Raw genomic sequence first — 11502 nt, 5'->3', positions numbered from 1 at the left:
CCTCATATAAGAGGAATCACACAGCATTTGTCCTTTTGTGACTGACTTATTTCACTTAGCATAATGTCTTTGAGGTTCATCCATGTTGTAGCACATGTCAGAATTTCATTCCTTTTTAAGGCTGAATAATATTCCATTGTATGTACATACCACATTTTGTTTAGCCATTTGTCTGCCAATGAACATTTGGGTTGTTTCCACCTTTTGCTACTGTGAATGCAGCTGCCATGAACATGGGTGTATCTGTTTGAGTCCTGGCTTTCCATTTTTGGGGGTGTAAAGGAGTTGCGGTTTGGAAGAATAGAAGAAACAGCAACTTTATTAAAAGGCTCTGTTAAGTCCCCATAGCCCCATGCCACTTCCGGCTCCAGTCACTCCCACTCTCCCCTACTCTACTGCCAACCATAGAGCCAGGCCTTCCCGCTGAGGACAAACATGAATACAGAGGTTTTCCCCGTCACCACCACTGGCCACAACATTCTGCTTTGGAATTGGATAATGCACTGAGAAAGCTGGCTTTCCTCTCGGATCAGCCTCTTTGAATGATAGGAGGACCCTAGGACTGAGAAACTTTGGTTCCCTGGGAGGGAACATGCCAGCTGTGAAAAGCCCATAGTTGTAAATTGTCAGATGGTGACTGCCTGTGAAACCTGTCAAGACTCTTGACAGCTCAGCTGAGAACCTAATTACCAGTTACAAAGAGAGACAGGAAAAACGTGTTGTCGGAGAGCTCCTGGTCAGAGAGAATGAGGTACAGTGTGCTGGCCCCGTCATCAACCTCCTTCTTGTTTCAACTAGAGCACAGCACATTAGTATAATTGACATTACACATGTTTATTATCTGGAACAAAGGAACCGTGTCAGACCACAGTCCTGTGTCAGCTGAGTCTTTGCTAATCACATAAATTGAACAGTGGCATTTGATCTGATTGTACAGGCACTTCCGATAGTCTCAGTGCCAAGTATGATACCAAGCCATACTTAACTTTTCTCCTCTCCTGGAATTTACACAGACTTCAAACAATCCTCCTCCTTTCCTGGAGTGAAGAGGAGCAGTGATCCTTTGTTCTGGTGAAACCCAGAGAAGGATAATAACTTACTTAAAGTCACAGTCAATCAGCAACCCAGCATCTTATCTTCCAAGGAAAATTAATTTGTGTCAACCATGCTGCAGAGACAATGTGAGGAAACCAGCAGTCATCACCAAGAATCCCTACACTGGGGGAAAGCAACATTAGAGTATTCACATGCTAGTTTTTATAAAGTCTTGGTCCTCTAGTCTTGCAAAACACTCACACTTCCCGCTTGTCTTTCCTTCTTCAATTGTATCAGCAGCACCTGAGCAAGGATGCTAACTTTCTCAACAGGAAATTTTTTTTTCAGATTCTTGAAAATAAGGACCCACTACTTATAGCAGCAAGAGATGGGAGGAAAGACAGTTAACATGTATTGGGCACATCTGTTATGTTCTAGATACTATGGCTGCTAATTTAATCTATAAAGCAACTGGCAATCTAAATACTATTATATACAACTTCAGATGCCATACCTGGAACTCAGAGTGGTTAGGTAAATTGCCCAAGAGGACACAGCTAGTAAATGGCAGAAGAGATTTAAAAAAAAAATTTTTTTTAATACAGTTTATTTATTTATTTCATAATCTCTACACCCAAGGTGGGGCTCAAACTCACAACCCTGAGATCAAGAGTCACATGCTCTTCCGACTGAGGCAGCCAGGCATGGCTAAAATTTTTTTAATTTTTTTTTTTTTTCAGGACAGGGCTTGGAACCCACTTCTTTCCGGCTCCAAAGTCTGTATTCTTTGTAATGCATTAGCCTAACCTCAGAAGAGAAGAAACTAAAGGGATTCCCAAGAGATAAAGCTGATAAAATCAGCCCCTCTGAACTTCTAGTTCATTTGATTTTCTTATACATGTATGGGTTCCAATTACCTGGTTAAATACAAGGCATTCAGCAGAACACTCCATCAGATTCAAAGCTGCTACAGAGACTAGGGAACCGGGATGGAAAATGGGAGGAAGGAAGGGAAAAGAAGTGGAAGAAGAAATAAGGACCAGGAAGGGAATATGCCTGGGAAATGTAATGGGTAGCTGGAGGTTGTTCTCAGAGGCCTTCTACCTACACCCCAAGAATGGTGCAGAAGCTGATACTCCTTTTTTGCTCCATTCACGATTTATTTTCTCTTTTTCTATAAAAGGATTAGCAGGATGGGCTCAGTGGGAAAGGAGGCCCCCGTGGGATCCTGTTACCAGCCATCTGTGTTCTGTTCTTTACTTTCGAACAAGACGGCTCCAAAACTCTGAACTGGAGAGGGAGTTGGAGCTGCATACAGATCAGCAGAGCTGTTGCTAACAGCTCTGACGCCTGCAGGATGACTCAACCCTCTGTGCCTGGCAGAGTCAGCTGTGGTCCCCTGGAGCCTCCTACTCTAGGGACAAAAATCAGAGATGTGGAGAAGTATCAAGATCCTTGATCTTGGGCAGGAGGTCAGGCTGGAAGGATAGGTAGGGGCTCCTGAGTCTTTAAGCGTTCTGGCTTAAAGATGGGGGAGGGGGCGCCTGGGTGGCTCAGTTGTTAAATGTCTGCCTTCCACTTAGTGCGTGATCCCAGGGTCCTGGGATCGAGCCCCGCATCGGGCTCCCTGCTCCGCTGGGAGTCTGCTTCTTTCTCTCCCACTCCCCCTGCTTGTGTTCCCTCTCGCTGGCTGTCTCTATCTCTGTCGAATAAATAAATAAAATCTTTTAAAAAAATAAGAAAATAAATAAATAAAGATGGGGGAGGGATTAAAGGTGACAGTGAGGAAAACACAGTCCTTGACATACTTTAGCTGCTCCATGAAAGGAATATACCTTCTGGAGTACGGCAGTCAGCAAAAGCCATAGGGCTGTGTCACCAGGAATTCAGCCTAAACACGAATATCACTCACTCCGCTGGTGAATTTTACTCAGGTACAAGCATCTCCTGCTGTTCCCTCACTTTTAGAGAAAAACCAAAGACTCTTCCTGTCCTTACACAGCACCATTAATACTTAAGAGCATTCTCAGTTGTCACCTTCAGAACTTTCCCCTGGTCACTCATTCAGATCTCTGAGGTACACACGATTGGGAGGAAGCCACTTGTGCATCACGCCAGGAGGCATCTGGATTTACCCTCTACCAGGACGTAAACACCTTGCTCTACCACCATCTCCAAACAACCCCAGGCTTCCTGGAAGAGTTTTCCTTTCCGTTGGCTCCTTATCACTCACCAATAAATAGCCCCAAGAGTTTGGCTTCCTGTTGTCATGGCAACCCAGGAGCACCGGTTGAAGCTGCCAATACAGGCATCTGCAAGAGCTCCCTAAACTCAGACTCTTTTGAAAACAATAGTAGGAAGTGGAATCACCACTCTCCACCCTCCCCACCACACTAGGTACACACCTTCAGTTGTCGGTTTTATGAAGAGATTTAGTTCTTGGAACAGCTAAGAAAGTGACTGTTTTGCCCCAGATGAAAGGTTCTCATATTTGAATGCAATCCTTTCTTTACACACTAGCCTAGTAATCTATCCAGCCTACCAGGTATTAGCATCTCTCAGGGTTCCTGGAGTTTACAAAATACGACTTATGTTCCTCTATACTTCATTTTTCTAAGCCTGTAGAAAGAATCTGGGTATTTGGTATTTCAGGGCTACGCTGCTGGCTAGTTTCCAACAAAGGGTGAGAAGACTCCTGATATTCTCATATGTAATATGTGTGAAAGTACTTTATACTCTGTATAGAAATGTTCAAATATTCATACTAACTGCTATTCCCTGTCCACAAAACCCTTTAGCTCAAGGCCATACTGCATAGGAGTTAAGCTCATGGATTCTGATGTCAAAATTCCTATTTCGAATCCCTTCTTTATCCTCTACTTTGCCCTTTTGGCGAGGCTGTCTCTGTTTCACTTTCCCCTTCATGAAAGGGTGAGGATAATAGTATCCACTTCAGAGGGTTTTCATGAGGATTAAATAAAATACGTAAGGTACTTCAATCAGTACCTGGTTTTATATATCAAGTGTGCCTCTAGATGAGTATGTTGCAGAGAAACAGACAAGTTACCTTGTCCTCAAAGAGTTCACGGGCTGATATCCACCTGGTAGAGATAGACAAACCAATCATAGATCACATGACAAATGCTTCTCTGGAGAAAGAGAACAGAGAAGGGGGCCAGAAATTCAGCCCTGAAGGATGCCTGGGATGATTTCCTAAATCAGAGAAATGATTTATCAGTTAGGCACTCTGCGTTGCAAAGGACAACTCATTCCATTTATCTCAATAATTTTCTTTTAAAGGTATTTGCCATAGAAACCCAGGTCAACTAACAGCCCAAAAGAGCAAGAGACAGCATTTTAGGTAGTGTCATCGTGACACTCAATCCTTAGCACGACTTAGCTATTCTCCTCCTGGCAGAGCCTCTTTCACCAATACCAACTGGTTCCTTCTTCTTTGCTGTGTATTGATGTTCTCTTCCTCACAGTTCCTGTTTCCTCAGAGCTGTAGCTTGCCTCGACCCCTCAGGGCTCGGAATTTATTTCACGGCCTCTCGTTATGTATCCTTTTAGCTCTTGTTCTTGTCCTTAAAAGTCTCATTCTTTCCTTTCAAATTTTAGAGAGTGAGAATCTGATCAACCTACTTCTTTGTTGGTGCCAGTTATGTTTTAAGTTATTGGCCAGGTTCTGGATTGTCCACTGTTGCACCAGATCCCAATTCCGGTCCAGTCAGCTCAGGCAGAGGTACCTCCACGAACCGCACATGCACTGTGGCTACCTAGGGCTGCCTCTTCCACGGAGGCTGCAGGTGGGAAGGGTTCTCTTAGGAAAGAGCTATGGATGTAGCAGCCATGACGTCAGGTTTAGAACAGAAAGAAATAATAATGTATACAAAGAGCATGGAAAAGAGAAATGCAGTGGAATCGATTGAACATATTTACTGAGGCATTTTTTTAAAGATTTTATTTATTTGACAGAGAGAGCACAAGCAGGGGGAGGGGCAGAGGGAGAAGCAGGGAGCCCGACTTGGGACTTGGTCCCAGGACCCTGGGATCATGACCTGAGCCAAAGGCTTAACCGACTGAGCCAACCAGGCGCCCCTATTGAGGCATCGTTAAATGCCAATCAGTATGCCAGGAGTAGATAACATATACTGTGATAAATGTTACATAGGCTGCTATGGGAACCTATTGCAGGGCCACCTGAACTAGACGATGAGGTGCAAAGAAAGCTTTCTTGGAGGAAGGAAGGTCAATTTTGGGATGAGAAGGATGGGTGGAAATTAAAAGGAGCATGACACATTCCAGAATCTGAAAGTAGCTTAATGAGGCTGCCAAAACATGAGAGGGGATGGTAAGAGGCAGGCAGGTCATCATTCAGGTCCTAAAAGTTGTGGTTCCCACTTACTGAACATAGACCTGAACATTATGCTATTTTATGTGTATTAGGTCATTTAATCCCACAACCCTATGAGTGAGTGAGGCAGGAATGATTATCACTCACATTTTTAAAAAAGTTTTTTCTTATTTGTCAGAGAGAGAGAGAGATCACGAGCAGGTGGCAGAGGGAGAAGCAGCCTCCCTGCTGAGCAGGGAACCCCATGTGGGACTCGACCCCAGGACCCTGGGATCATGATCCAAGCCAAAGGCAGACGCTTAACTGACTGAGCCACCCAGGCATCCCTATCATTTACGTTTTTTAGATGAGGAAACGAAGTGTCAGTGAGATCTAGTAACTTTCTTATGATCCCTTAACTAACACATACCCAAACTTCTAAGTTACACTTATATTATGGGTCGTGTTAAGGATTTTGGTCTTTAAGAACAATGGGAAGCATGGGAGTAATGGGAACCATGAAGAATGTTAAACAAATTTGAATTTCAGAAAGATCACTTGCTGCGGAGTACAAAACAGATTGCAAGGAGCAAAGGGGGTCATAGGGAGACCACCTGGTTTCCTATTATAGACCGAGAGAGATGGTAGTAAGGTGGACTAGGGAAGGTAAATGAACTCATTCATTTGTGACTCTGATCAATAAATGTTTAATGAGCTCCTATAAGAGTGCTGGGCACTAAGGATATAAGAATGAACAAGGTAGATGTGGTCTCTGCCCTCAGAGTTTATCTGAGAGAGAATAGACAGGAATTCCTGGAGTTGAATGTGAGAATCATGATAAAGTCTGCGATGATTTGCTGGTTTGTGGTTGGCTCCAACACCCTTCCCCTTTCCACCCCACTACTCCACTAGGATTGTGTATGTTCAGGTGGGGGAGCGGGGGTAGGGGCCAGGGGTGAGGTGGGCCACTAACTCTTAGAGTTAGGAAGGAAGACCAAAGACAGTTAAGAAAGAGCTTTGTGTGCCATTCTCATCAGCTCAGACTCTATTCTGGAGCCATTGAAAATGTGTAAGCAAGGAAATGGCTTGACCAAATATACATGTTAGCAAGATCAAGATTTATGCCTTCTGAAATTTAGAATTCCTCCAGGGCTGTATAAGCCAATTTGAGAGGGTGAGAAAGCTGAAATCTTCTTTTCACATTCTGCCCTCTAGTGGCCAGAGAAAAATCAGCAAGTTCCAACTCCACAGGTTTGGAAGGAGCCGCCAGCCAGATTTGCCCTGGATGTCACAGCTCCCGAATCTCTCAGCAAGCTGTGTTGCTGTCTTCAGCACAGACCTTCCATTCATTCCAGAAGCCCCCCAGCTTCATGGACACAACTCTGTTTTCTCTTCTGAGAACTCTCACCAGCCTCGTTCCCCACCTCCCATGTGGACTTCCGCGCTCTTCCTCTCTTTGATGCCCTTACAATGCATATCTCAGTTAGCATCCCTAAGGAGGCAGCAAAGGCTCGCACTGCTGCCCTCAGGTGGGAACCTGGTGAAGTGCACATTGCGTTTCCCCTGGAACCCCTCCCTCTTAGAAAGTGAGTTCTTCAAACTTGTATTTAATTGAGCATCCACTTCATTTACAACCAAGTTATAAAAGGATAGAACCCCCTTCTACTCTCTGGCTCAAATCTAAGGAAGCGACATGGAGGAGGAAAAGGCAGGAGCTCCTCCTCTCCATGAATTCAGCATTGTCATCCTCACCATTACCAGCAACAGACCCGGAAAACAACTTTTCAAAGCCTTGAAAATAGCGGGCAGATATAGGGTGGCCTTTTCAAGGACATCTCCTGCTTTTCCTGAAAAGATATGTTCACCTTCTCTCATACCTTTATCCTTGTCTCTTTATCCCAGAGTCCCTGTGCTTCTAAGATGAAGCTCTGATAATGTCCATCATAATGAGAGCCTTATTAGTCTATGTACTTTGGAAATGAATACTGGAATCACTTCTCAAAACCTAGATTGATTTAAACACTCTCTGGCAGCATTCCTTTGGCATCCTTGCCTGTGTGCTAATGAACCTGGGCCACAGTCTCCTCCACTCATTGACTCAGCACTTACTGGCAAAGTGACCCTTTAAATCTCATCTCGGCTAAGACAGCTCCTCTACCTGCTAAAAGGGTGATTTTGGGAATTAAACCCTGATGCTGTTTTTCTGATTTAGCAGATACACACCACCCAGAGACAATTTATTCCAGAACTTCTTTTAAAGCCAGGGGCTTTAAGATTTTTGACCGACAGATTCCCTCCCCCTTTCAAGCCCTCTATTCACCCAGGAATTTGCGATGGAAATAGTACTGCTGGCTGGAGTGGAGCGCATACCAGTGCTTCTGAGAGTTGGGTGGCCGTTGCCATGGGGGCGAGAGTGTTTGCATAGAACTGCCTATCACGGTGGTAGTCTTGAGGACCGCTTAGATTCAGAGGATTCTAGAACTGAGCCAGCCCCCTCATTTGGCAGATGAGGAAACTGAGGCCCGAAGACTTGGGTTAAATGACTAAATTGAAGGTCCAAGGGCAAGTTAGAGACAGAGCTGTGCTCTTCGCAATACATCACCCTTTTCATGAAGACACTCGTGTTGGTCGAGTGGGTGTTCCGTCAGCCATTTCCACTCTCGCCACCGTACTGTTCCGGCACCACCCATTCCAGATAGGAGTGCCAGGAAATGTGGGACTGGCAGCAGTGGCATGTAAATGTCCTCATGTGTGTATGCATGCATAGTCTTGCATCAAATTGGGTACACCTGTAGGTGATTGTGCTAACGAGGAGCTTGTATAGCTGTGTGATTACATGGAATTCCTTAAACCTCAGTGTCCCCATGAGTAAAATTCAGGTAAGAAATAGTATCTATCTCAAAGGATTAAATGAGAGAATGTATTAGAAGCACATAAGTACAGTAGCTGCCGTATAATAAGGACTGGATATTATATTGTCTCTGTTATGTCTTTCCACAATGGAATGTGTCAGAGATGGCCCTTAAAAGCTTTAGTTTTTTCAACTAATTTTCACAATAACCCTTTGAAGTAGGTTGTTTCATTTTCTATGTAGCACTGATGAGAAAACTAGGCCTAGAGAGGTTGAGTAACTTACATAAGGTTGCAGGGCCAGGAAGTGGCTGAGCAGGAATCAAAACCAGGTCTGTCTAGTGCTAATGCTATCAGTCTTAACAATTGGGTTATACTGCCTCTCCTACAGAAAAGCAGACGAATAACGGATCTATTCTCCCATCTTTGGGTGTGTTTGCTAGAACTCTAAACCCAAGTACGTTAGATCCATACTGCATGTGAAATGGCCTGGCGCATCCATATAAATACATTTTAATTAAAGCCACTGAAACTGTAAGCAAAGAATTTGTTCTCACTCCCATTTAATTACAATTCTTTATAGAGACCATACTTAGCCATTTTATACAGAAACAATTTCCCAATGAATGAATGCCATTTTATTCAATATCTTTTTGTTTCTAAACTCCTAGTTAGTCCTGGTGAGACCTATGTAAAATCTACTGGGGCACCTGGCTGGCTCAGTTGGCAGAGCATGTGACTCTTGATCTTGGAGTCATGAGTTCAAGCTCCCTGTTAAGTGCAGAGTTTACTCAATTAATTAATTAATTTAAAAGTATGTATAGGGATGCTGGGGTGGCTCAGTCGGTTGAGTGTCTGCCTTCGACTCCGGTCATGATCCCGGGGTCCTGGGATTGTGTCCTGCATTGGATTCCCTGCTCCGTGAGGAGCCTGCTTCTCACTCTGTCTGCTGCTCCCCCTGCTTGTGCTCTCTCTGACAAATGGATAAATAAAATCTTTTAAAAAAATTAATTAGTTAAAAAAATAAATAAAAATATGTATATGCCAGTCTACTAAAATCATGTCACAAAATGTTTGGGATCCTACTTATCTGGTAAACTGTCTGTCTATTTTTTAAAATCTCTTTGGGTATAAGAGACAGAAATTAAATGTTTTTCTTTAATAGATATTCTCCCATTCTTATTAAAAATTCCAGCTTTAGGGATGCCTGGGTGCCTCAGTCAGATAAGTGGCTGCCTTCGGCTCAGGTCATGATCCCAGGATCTTGGAATCAAGCCCCATGTCAGGCTCCCTGCTCAGCAGGGAGTCCACTTCTCCCTCTCCCTCTGCATGCCACTCCCCCTGCTTGTACTCTCTGTCTGTGTCAAATAAATAATTTTTTAAAAATCATAAATATAAAAATTCCAGCTTTAGGATCTCTCAGAGTCTGACCCAAATTTTTCTGTGGCCACACCATTCAGTTCCTGCCAGATCAATTTCAATCAGAAATTAGTTGTTCTTAGTTGTTTCTTTTTCATATTCTCTCTTTTCTCCCTCAGTAATTTAAACTACTCCTATACCTTCAACTCTCCCTGCCAGATGGATAATTACCACATCAATCTTATTCGTTCAATAAACATGAATTAACTTCTTGCTGTAAGCTACAACCTGGATTGCACAGGTTCAGTCAGACATCTCTCCTAAATTCCAGTCCAGGTGTTGGTGGAACATATTTGACAGGATGATGTGAGGCATCTGGTACCCCTGTAAAAGTTGCTCCAGGTAGAGAAAGTACCTTGGCTTCTCTATACCCCACTCTTGGCATTACCTCTCGGACCCTCCTTATCCTTACACTGGTATCCACAGTCTGGAATTCTCTCTGCTGAAGCTATAAATCTTGTCTTAGTCCAACTTGGAGTCATGGGAGAAATAACTAGTGTTGTCACCCCAAAGCCAACAAAACCGAAACCTATGTCATCACCTTCTTCACCAAACCACACTGTGTTCTTAATTTCCTTCAGTACTTCATCTGATAGAAGCACCCTTTCTCTAAAATTTCCCTACGTCTCCTGACTGCCCTGACACAATCCAACTAGCCATTTAGTAACTAAAACAATGTTAAATACCAAGCCAATCATGTTATTCCCCTACTTAAGACCAGTCCCCAACTTCTGTTTGCCTAAGAATATAATTCAGTTTCCTTACTGGAACCTAGAAGAAACCCTGAGTGATCTGGCCTCTACCCACACATCTACTCTCATCTTATGCCACTCTCTTGCCATGCACCAGCCACACTGGCCTCTTTTCAATTCCTGGAAAATGCAAAACTCTTGTTTTGAGGCTTTAGCAGAAGCTCTTCCTTCTGCCCTTGGTATGGTCTACTTCTTATCCTTTGAGCCTTGGTCTGAAGCTGTTCTCCTTCTCCAACCTGGCCTGCATCTCTAACCATTATTCTTTGTCATGGTACCATGTGTTTCTTCACTGGCATTTATCCCAAATGATAATGCTTTATCTTTTTAGAATATACCTATTTGTTGTCTGGCTTCTCTACTATGTTGGAGGAGGCTCCAGGAAGGCAGGGACCATGTTCATCGTGTGGCATATAGTAAGTGCTCATAAATGGTAGCTGATATCATTGTTTCTAGTGAACTCCCTTTCTCATTCTGTAAAATGACAGACTCTCTTCAAACTACCTTCTCTAATCTCCACCTCCTTAACATCTGATCAGAAATTGCCATCCTATTCTCTCTCTCTTTTTTAAAGATTTTATTTATTTGAGAAAGACAGCAAGAGAGAGAGAGGGAGAGAGGGAGAGAGAGCACACAAGCAGGGGGAGCAGCAGAGGGAGAGGGAGAAGCAGGCTCTCCATTGAGCAGGGAACCTGACTTGGGGCTCCATCCCAGGACCCTGGGATCATGACCTGAACCGAGGGCAGATGCTTAATTGACTGAGCCACCCAGGCGCCCCTGTCATCCTATTCTTGTTTTCTATGATTTCCTTAAATGCCCTACTTTCAAGTGCCCCTAAAACACTCAACCATCACACTTTCAGTCCGTCATTCACACCATTTCTCTGCCAGAAATACCCACTCTCTATCCGCTTCCCATCCCTTGTTATCATCTTGCTCTTAAAGCCAAGTGCAAATGGCACATTTCCTCTTCCGTTTTTTCCTAATAGCCCATAATTAACTGCTCCCGTGTAAGCATTCTCAAAGCCTTTCACAATATTTTTACATAAAAGTTCCCACGTTTTATCTGTGTTATTTTTGTGGGTCTCTTATCCTAAAGAGTGAATTCCTTAGAGAT

Source organism: Ursus maritimus, unplaced genomic scaffold (genome assembly GCF_017311325.1).
Source record: "Ursus maritimus isolate PB19 unplaced genomic scaffold, ASM1731132v1 scaffold_24, whole genome shotgun sequence".
In the NCBI taxonomy this organism is placed as follows: Eukaryota; Metazoa; Chordata; class Mammalia; order Carnivora; family Ursidae; genus Ursus; species Ursus maritimus.
This window is presented reverse-complemented; position numbering follows the sequence as displayed.